Source organism: Strongylocentrotus purpuratus, unplaced genomic scaffold, assembly GCF_000002235.5.
Source record: "Strongylocentrotus purpuratus isolate Spur 01 unplaced genomic scaffold, Spur_5.0 spur5_scaffold_20, whole genome shotgun sequence".
In the NCBI taxonomy this organism is placed as follows: Eukaryota; Metazoa; Echinodermata; class Echinoidea; order Camarodonta; family Strongylocentrotidae; genus Strongylocentrotus; species Strongylocentrotus purpuratus.
In genome coordinates this window covers 21,971,518-21,981,577 of record NW_022145606.1, presented here as the reverse complement: position 1 = coordinate 21,981,577, position 10,060 = coordinate 21,971,518, and positions in this window count along the sequence as shown.

Below are 10,060 nucleotides of genomic sequence, written 5' to 3'. Positions count from 1 at the left end.
CTGGTCATAATAAATCAGGCGCCATTGCCCGAAGTAGTTTTCGGACCCAAGGAAATAATGATCGATCGTATCCAGTCTTCAACGCGTTTGATATCAGCTAGCCTGTATTTAGAACAGTGAGTAAATGTTAATCAAAGTAAAATTGATTGAAAGGTTCGTATTCCCTCCCGTTTTTTTTTTCCTCAATTATTATTGATATGGGAATCACCGTCTATATGTTATTTCATTCGTTAGGTTGATGCGTTAAACCAGTTCTTAAATCATGTTAATCACCAAAGTATCAACTTGAAGTCGATGTATAATGCACAAAATGTTCATTGAAGTTTTTGTTTAGACAAAGGTCATATAATATATATATCCTTACATCGTTTTAAAGAAGATTCCTAAATAGGAATCATAAAAATGCTCTTAAAAAATAAAACGTTAACCATCTGATAATTAACAGATTTAGTCTTCGAGAAAAATTGGTTGAATTTTGGATTAAAAAAAAACATATAATATATTGCTCATATTTCCCGGGTAATTCACATTATCATCTGGCAAATCTAAATTCTTCCAAATTTGTTACAGAATAACATTGGTATCATTCAATGTTTGCTTTACAATTATTTTAGGTCACACGTACGATGAGCCATGAATAATATCTTGAACAAGAACTAGATTTGTATTTTGTTTTAAACATGTTGGTCATTATTTGTTATTCACAAACGTTTAAAGTGCTTACATATTATACTCACCTTTTCATCTCTCTTTGAAATGATATAGGTTGTTTAGGTCAATAAACTGTGATCAAGATCCGTTGCATGTAAGTTTGCTCTAATTATTCATGCCGGTACGCCTCATTTGCTTAGTAATATTTAAGAAAGCAATTCGCACTTACTACCGAATAGGAAATTTGAGTATCAAAAAGAGCAATTCTTTGAAAGAATACAATGACTTCAGTTTAGTTTGGTCTTTATTAATAAATCATATGTTACGTAACACATTATATAATTTCGTTCATGCCAGAAATATAATCATACTAGCAGTACACAGGTATGTGCAATGAACATAAACATATAAAATGTTTTAAATTACTTCGGTCTGCTTATATTGTTAATTCAGAACTGAATTAAAAATTAGAAATGGGGATATTACGCGGCCAAAGTTAAACACATACCTCATTTGCTTCACGCCCCGTAACATAACACACTTATAAGTCTAACACAGTACTGTTGTCGGAACGAACAGAATTATCACTTTATTTTGATAACGTCCATTTTGCCTATTTTCTATTACAAATAAATCATATCGGTACAACGATTTTGATAGAAAATTGTAGCTACGAACTAATTTAAAATGGAAAGATTATTCTAGTCCTACGATCGATATATCAGGTGTGTTCAAATAATTTCGAGGAAGTTTTTGTTGATGTTTCTTTATTCTACCTTTCTCTCCAAACAATCGATATCTTTCTCGTAAGAAATGTATTCATACTTTTGACTCCCTTTTTATCAATTTGTATGTTGTGTATTGTAACAATGAAGACTTTTTCTTTCTGTTTGTCATCATAGATTGAAATAGGGACAATCAAGGACTGCCAGCTTTCTACTGTGATGACCGTCAAATTGTTGTACTGTCTCAGATCCTTCACCTCACTGAACCATCTCACCATCTCAGACTCTTCTCTCAGTTTTCCTCCATCTCCTCCTAAGCTTCCATCCGTCACAAAGTTATCAGCGGAGAGAGTGACGTCACAAAGCTATGAAGGTTTGCTCTCATCGCTCCCTGACTTGACCGAAATGAATATCACCATCGATGATGCAGAGGGAGACATACCTCAGATCATTACGGGGACTAAGGTAACAACATACCTCGTTTGCTATACGCACCGTAGCATAACACAATCATAAGTCTAACACAGTTGTGGGACTGAACAAAGAACAGTTCAAAAATGCATTCATAAGGATCTTTTCTTGTTACTATGTACATTTTGCCTATTTTCTATTACAAATAAATGATATCGGTATTATTGCTTAACAATGTTTCCAGTTTTACAAATCTAAGATGCATTGCCGTACATATTATCAGTGACTGTGATATGGTGTAATATTGAACACCTGAAAAGATTGGTCTTCAAAATGATCATGAAATGCTTCAAAAAAGAAACAAAATCGTTGAGTTACTGGTTTTACCATACTCATTTTCCTTAAAAGACTAGAGTGTTATCAACAACTTTTCAAAACTGTGTGGAAAATGGTTTTTGGCAATCCTGATTCCAATCATTAATATCTTCAATATTAGACAGGCGATAACTTTGTAAAATTCATGGGATTCCTGGCTGACCTAAAAGTATGATAGCAGCATGAGATGAATCCAGGATTTTGTTTGGAATCTGAGGCAAAGATACCAAATCCCGTTAACGATTTTGAAAGGAAATTGTATCTAAGAACTTAAATAAGATAGGAAAATCATTATAGTCCTAAGCACGTGTCGATCGATATATCAGGTGAGTTCAAATTATTTCGAGGAAGTTTTATATGTTTCTTTATTCTCCTTGCCTCTACAAACAAAATATTTCTTACTCTTAACAGATATTTTCCTATCTGTAGTTTTTTTTTTTTTTTTTTTTTGTATGTTGTAACAACGACGACTCTTTCTTTATGTGTGTCATCATAGATTAAAATGTTAACAATCAAGGACTGCCATCTATCTACCAAGATGAGCGTCAAATTGTGGTCCTGTCTCAGATCCTTCGCCTTACTGGACCATCTCACCATCTCAGACTCCTCTCTCAGTTTTCCCCCATCTCCTCCTGAGCTTCCAAACGTCACAAAGCTCTCAGTTGAGAGAGTGACGTCACAAAGCTATGAAGGTCTGCTTTCATCGCTTCCTGGCTTGAGAGGTATCGATATCACTATCGATGATCCAGAGAGAGACATACCTCAGATCACGGCTTGTCTTCGTCGGACCGGAGGACAGCAGGTCACGCACATCACCATTAGAGCACCGTCATCACTCCCATCAGAGAAGAAGAGTGTATCGGGAGAGACGATGAGAGGACTGGGTCATCTGATCAGAGAACAAACCAAGAAGCTACAGCAGATAAATGTGAGCGGGGTGGAGTGTACAGACGAGAAAGACTTGGTTGACTTCATCGAGAGCTGCAGATGTGTGAAGACGATGTCAAAATTGTGGTAGATTCCTATTCAAATATTTCATGAAATATATTAAAATCCTATTAGATGATTTTATAAGATTTTACGTGGATCCTAATCACATGATTGGATAAAGCGTACATGTGACCAGGCATTTATTTTGCCTAACGCGTAATTTGCATATTGACCAGTCATCTTCAATGGTAAAGGCCGTTCATCATCAAAATCATGTTATAAAACATCGTTTTTTTTAAACAAATAAAAAATAATCTGATAAAAACAAATGATACACATCATTTTGTTCGGGCATTAGTAACATTATCCACACTCGCTACCTTCAAAACAGTCCAAAGTTACCTCGTGTGGGTAATTCTTACTAATGCCCTCACTGATGTGTATTATGTGTATACGCAGGATTTTTTGCGAGGGGGAGGGGTTCAAATTTGAAAATCACGCCTAAAATTTCGCAACGACTGAGCCAGCCGCTGAATAAGCGGGGGGAGTGGGGGGGGGGGGGGGGGGGGGGGGGTAAGAGCACATTTTGTTTTTGTGTGTCCCAAAATTTTGAAAATTTGACGAACCGATATTTCGTTTCGTTGGGGGGGGGGGTAAGGTCGGCTTTTTTGGGTCATCCATTACCACAATTTTTTTATAATTTTATATAAAAAAGGGGGGGGGGTCCTCAAAAACATACATATAAAAACAATTAAGGGGGGGTTAACCCCAAACCCCTCCCCCCCCCCCCCCCCCCTGCGTACGCGCCTGGTGTAAAAAACATCACTAAAACATCATGGTACGAATGCATAAAGGGATGAAAAAGCTTATAAATGGCTGTAACTTCCCAATTTTGGACTGAACTTTAAAATTGATTTTGTGTGATTATATCTCCTTTTTTGTTGGAATTGTCAATCTGCAGTAGCAATGAATATAATTAAAAGACCTGTACTAAAATTGCAAACAAACTAAATATATTATTGATACATGTATTATTATTATGAACCATCGCGAGCTTAAGTCAAGTTGCCTTTGATTTAAAAAAAGATAGTTTCAAACCATTATTCAGTAATAATTGTAAATACTATTATACATTATTATTATTATCATCATCATTTTCATTAATATTACTACTACTACTACTTATACTGTATTATCACTACTATAATCATCACCATGGTCATCTTTTTAAGTATCGTTATGTTTATCATTAACATTTATTTAAACGTTTATTATTATTGATTTTATTATTATTATTGTTTTCATTTGTATATATTTTTGTATTAATCATCATTAGCATTATATTTTGGGTGGCATGATTTTTGTTTTACTAATACCAGTATTATTATTATGATTATTATTATCATTTGAATCACTGTAAATATCATATTGATCCTCGAAGGTATTTGCATGATGTATCATTGAATACAGAGCATTTAAAAACTGTGAGCTCTGCAATAAATCGTTAAAGGCAAACTGCCCTTTCTATTCTCCATTGTTTTTCGGGTGCATCGTCTTAAGAACATTAATTCAACAGTGGCAGCTCATAGATCTACGACTCAGAGTTTGTTCATTAATTAAACAATGCTTCACTCGTTGAAATGACTGGTCTTCACAGATTTACCCCTCTCCCTGTCTCTGTCTCTTTCTCTCTCAACCTTTTTTCCTTTACTCTAACACTGACCCAACGCAACTCACCTTCATCACTCTTTTTTCTGAACATAGGTTGGAAGGGTGTGGGAGCACAGAGGGCGGTAGGCTGGCACATCGGCTGACGAAGCTTCATACATCAACCGGGGCGATCAGTGTGTTGGTCATGCATGTAAGTTATTATTGTTCCATGTTGGGTCAGTGTTTGTATATTCCATGTGTATAACGACCATAATGACGGTAACCTTCTTTTGATTAAAGTTAATTTTTTTCGTTTATCTTTCTATTTATTCTAGGCCAAAATTCTTTCTCAATTTTTGTGTAACCTTTTCTGCAATAGGATCTTCTTCTGCTCCATCATATTTCAAATCTTTCTCTTTCCCTCATATTCTAAGTTTGTGTCCTTGATTCATTTGTATTCTATTTCAATATCAATGTCACAACCAAATTCTCATCAAAAGAGAGTCGTCGTTGTCCTATAGGTCATTGCTGACCCGTTGCGATATAGTGTGTTGAGAGGGTGGCCAGTAATATCCCTAATATCATCACTCCATCTTAGGTCGGGTCTTCCTTTTATACGTGTTCCTTCAAAGGTACATGTACCTTGAATGATAAGTTTTCGAGGTTGTCTCCTGGTCTTCTGCTAACGTGACCAAAATGTCTAGCTTACAAATACTTATCAATCCTGGTAGCAAGTGGTGGTTAATCTCCGATGATGGACTTTATGTGTTGATTGGTGAAGTGTTCTCTACAAGATATCCCAAGTAGCTTCCTCCAACACAACATTACAAAGGCTGATATTGCTCTCTTATCTGCTTTTCATAATTTCCAAGTCTCGCAGCCATAGAGTTCCATTGAAAAAAACATTGCCTTCTTTACACGATGTTGTTCCTGTTCTCCAAGATATTTAACAGTGTCGAGGCCGATGTTTTAGCCATGGCCAGTCGTCGCTTGATATCTACCGAGCTTCCACCCTCCTTGACAATCATTGACCCAAGAACATTAATCTTGTCAACTTGAACAACTTCTTCTCCATCAATCACTATGCTCTGTTGTAGTTCATTTCCAAAAAATCACGACCTTAGTCTTTTTTACATTGAGGTAGAGTCCAAATTGTTCACTTGCATCCTTTGCTCTTGTACTGAGTCCTAGTAGTTCTTCTGATGTTCTTGCTATAAGTGTTGTATCGTCGGCGTAACTTAGATTGCTATTTGTTCGTCCACCAACAGAAACATTACCATTAAACCCACGAAAAGCATTTCTCATAATGAATTAAGCCTAGATGTTGAAAAGGTACGGTGGTGGGATGCAGCCTTGACGGACTCCTTGACCAATCCTACTTCTTTAATACAAAATAACACATAACTTTGCCCTTAAATATCTTCTTGACATAATCTCCCTTCGATCCTCCTCTTCTGCCAGATCCCCCCCCCCGTTCATCTTCCACCATGCACTTAATTCATGGCCCTATGGTGACCGTGCCTTTCTTTCGATCGCCCCCGCCCTCTGGAACAAGCTCCCACCCCATATTCAAAATAACCCATCCATTGAATCATTCAAATCCCTTCTCGAAATCAACCTTTTTAATTAGTTATAGTATACTGGAGGCGCAAACAAGTAGTTAATTCCATTCAACTGAATTGTATTGTGTTAGTAATATTTTATTTTTTGTGTGTTGCTTTTAAAATATTACTATTTTAACTTATTAATTTTGTAGATGTCTGTCAGGGACCCCACTGAAAAGGCTTATGCCAAAAGGGGGTGTAGCGTCGCGTTGACTTGACTTGAACACGACCATTTGTCCAAAGCCCCCCCCCCCCCCCGGTTTGGCCGAAAGGGTGCGTTGTTGATTGGAACGCGACCATTCGTCCAAAGCCCCCCCCCCCCCCCCCCGGGTTTGGCCGAAAGGGTGCGGTGACTTGTCTTCCACATCAGTCGTTTATAATATAATTTAAGTCAAATAATCAAAATAGAAACAGATTAAAAATTAAATAGTTTTTACGTAGTATTGCGGATCAGGCGTTTATAAGAATTAAGTCAATAAAAAACAAGAAACACAATCAAATAATTTACTTCGATATTTAAAAATGTCAAATGAAGGTGTTTACCTAGTCTTCCATATCAGTCGTTTATGTATTAAAGTAATAAAACAAAAAAAATCAATTGCAGAATCTTTCTATGTATGGAATTCAGAACCCCCCCCCCCCCACCCCGCCTGCTTATCCCGAAAGGTTGCAATTAGGGCGGTAGACCTACTTCGTTATATTTTATTTAGTTATTTGTTATTTCTTTTGTAAAGACTGTTATGCATGACTAGTTTACATCAAAAAATGAATTCTATACATAGAAAGAAATGGATATTATATTTATTTGACATTTTAAAATATTTATTGAATTTATTGATTGATTTAATTCTTACAAACGCCTGATCTGCAAGACTACGTAAAAATAGTTATATTTAATTTTTATTCTGTTTCTATTTTGATTATTTGAATTTTAATGACTTGAATTTCTATCTCTTAAATTCTATTATTAACGATTGATGTGCAAGTCAACGCGACGCGACGCTACCCACCCTTTCGGCATAAGCCCACTGGAAATAAGTTCTCGAGCTTTCGTGGGTTATCCTGTTCAAGCTGACTTGATTTTGATCTGTTATTATTGTATATTGTATGTTGGAAACTTGGCGAATAAAAATCAATCGATCAATCAAGTTTTTTTAATTTTTTTTTAAATTGTTTTTAAACCCATAAACACAGCGGAATCTCATAAAAACATGTACAAGTAAACTCCCACAACCCCAACAAAAAAACTTTGCTTTACTTTTTTCTCATTAAATTTTAATGAAAGAGCAAACATTTTTCTGAAAATTTACTGGCCTGGGGCCAACGAGTCAGTGGTAGTGTCGAGTTTTCGTGAAAATCTGATTTTTCTCTCCAAAATCTGATTTTTAAGGATACTCAGTCTGTTTTTTTGTGTCAAGAGGTTGGCATCTCTGGTATTAACATGTTCAGGGGACCTCCCTGCACAATTTCTAGGTGAAAGACCTTTGCAATATCATTTTATATGCTGCTGGAAAAATTGGCCGCCGTATATAAGTACTGTTGTTCAATTCGGGAATTAATTTTTTAAAGTAAATCATTTTACCATTTGTAAGGTGTCATATGGAAGGAAATTAAATTGCCTGCAAGATGATACATCATACATCATGATAGATCAATAGGTTTGGTATTGATGAGCATCACAATTTTGAGCTAAAAATGTAATTTTGTTTAGCATTTTAAAAAAAAATTGTGCTAAAAAACATATTTCTCCATATTTAATATATAATGTATTTAAGTGACTTAAAACTTAAAACTTGCAAAAAATTGTTCAAAGATATGGTTGATATCATATCAAAATTTCAAGTCTATTGCTTTTCTAACTAAAAAGTTATAGCGCTCTAATGTTGACACTTTGTTATGAACCAACATAGCAAATTTGATCGCAAAGGGCTGTCTTTTCCTTAGCAACGGTAACAAAGGGACGTGAAAATAGAATATATCGCGAGAAGATGGTATCACCAAGCAGATGAGTACTTTGATAGGAAGTATGATGTCAGATGATGCATTTGCATCATATATTAATTATATTAATCGCTTATTTCCCGTTGCTATGGTAACAATATGCCTAACAACCGGTATAAAATGTGTTCTCAGAGTAAAATTAGGATATATGCCAAATAATCCAAAAAATAAGATCTGCTCCAAGTTACAGAGATAATTTGACGTCCTAAACATGTTCATAGTACATTGTGTGGTTAAGAACTCTCACCCTACCCCCTCCCTCCATTGAAATGCCCCCCTCCCCATCAAAAGTAATTTTTGGATGGATGCAGTATGGTGTGTGGGACATGATGTGTGTTCAGAAATCGTGCAGGCTAACTGTCAAGTGACACATAAAATGATATATGGATCCAGGTGATAGTCATAGTTTTCAGTCTGAATCATGAAGATAATGGATGGAGGGGTTTAAAATGGTCACCCTCCCCCCCCCCCCTCTCCTAGAACAACAAAAACAGCAATTAGTGTGAAGCTATATTAATAAAGTAAGTTGCAAACGAAAAAGAGATCTAAACAAACTTCACACGCCATTTGTAATCTCTTGGTAGATTCAAGTAAAGTTATCTGTCAGTGATTTATACTTCTTGCCGCCCCGCCCTCTCTATATCGTAGACTCTAAATATGACACTTTTCTGCAAAAACGCACTTGAACAAATTATTTCTAATAAGTGCTGCTTACCCGTTCACAAGTGGCCCCTTTTATATCTGATAAGTCTTCATTTCAAATCGTATTGAAGCCACTTTTACTTTGGCAAGTGCCCCTTTTTCTTTGTAATTATAAACAAAATCACGTGAAAATCACGTCAATATCAAGGTATCGACTTGAGGAGAGTTACGTTCGTCAAACACCGGACATTTACGTAAATGTGTTAATACGTTTATTGCACTAGGTCACTTAAAACACACGTGCACTAAATCACGCAATTGTCACTGCAATATCACCATTATAATGACGTGATTATCCCTACCTTGGAGACCATGGTTTGGAAACCTAATACTCCCGTGTTTTTTTGGTTATGAAATTACATCTTCATAAACGAAATTATCGCGTCACAGAAACACGTGAAGCGTAAGTGATAGTTTTAGTCAAAATATCTGCGTGAAATTCACGTGAATATTACGTCGAAGAGGAAATATATTACTGTAACCCGCGTTCAACCCAATAATTACGCAAATGTTACACAATAAATAAACCAAAATAATGACGTTCTCATCCCGTTTCTGAACATCGTGTTTTGGATCTTCCATAATTACGTCCAGGCGTGCCGGAAGCAGTTTGGGATTAGAGGGGGTGGGGTGGTTGCAAACATCCCAGAGGAGAAAGCTAGTTGCAACTGGTCCAGTTGATGAACCAGTTAATGCCAACTGGTAACCCCGGAAATTGAAATGGGCTAAATGATCCAGTTGATCCAGACCAGTTAGAATTCAACTGGTCTAGCTGAGCCATTAGAACCATTTGGTAAAACTTCCAACCAGTTGAACGGCAACAACACTTCAATACTGGTACGTCTGTATTTCCAATGTAAAGGCATTGGTAATAAGTAGACTTACATAATTTAATTTAATCAAAATTGTTTCATATACTTGTATTTTATTGAAATTATTTAAGTTCTAGTTAATGTTTTCCTTATTCATGTTTAATTAAATGTAATTTATACGAAGTAGCGAAATGTCCTA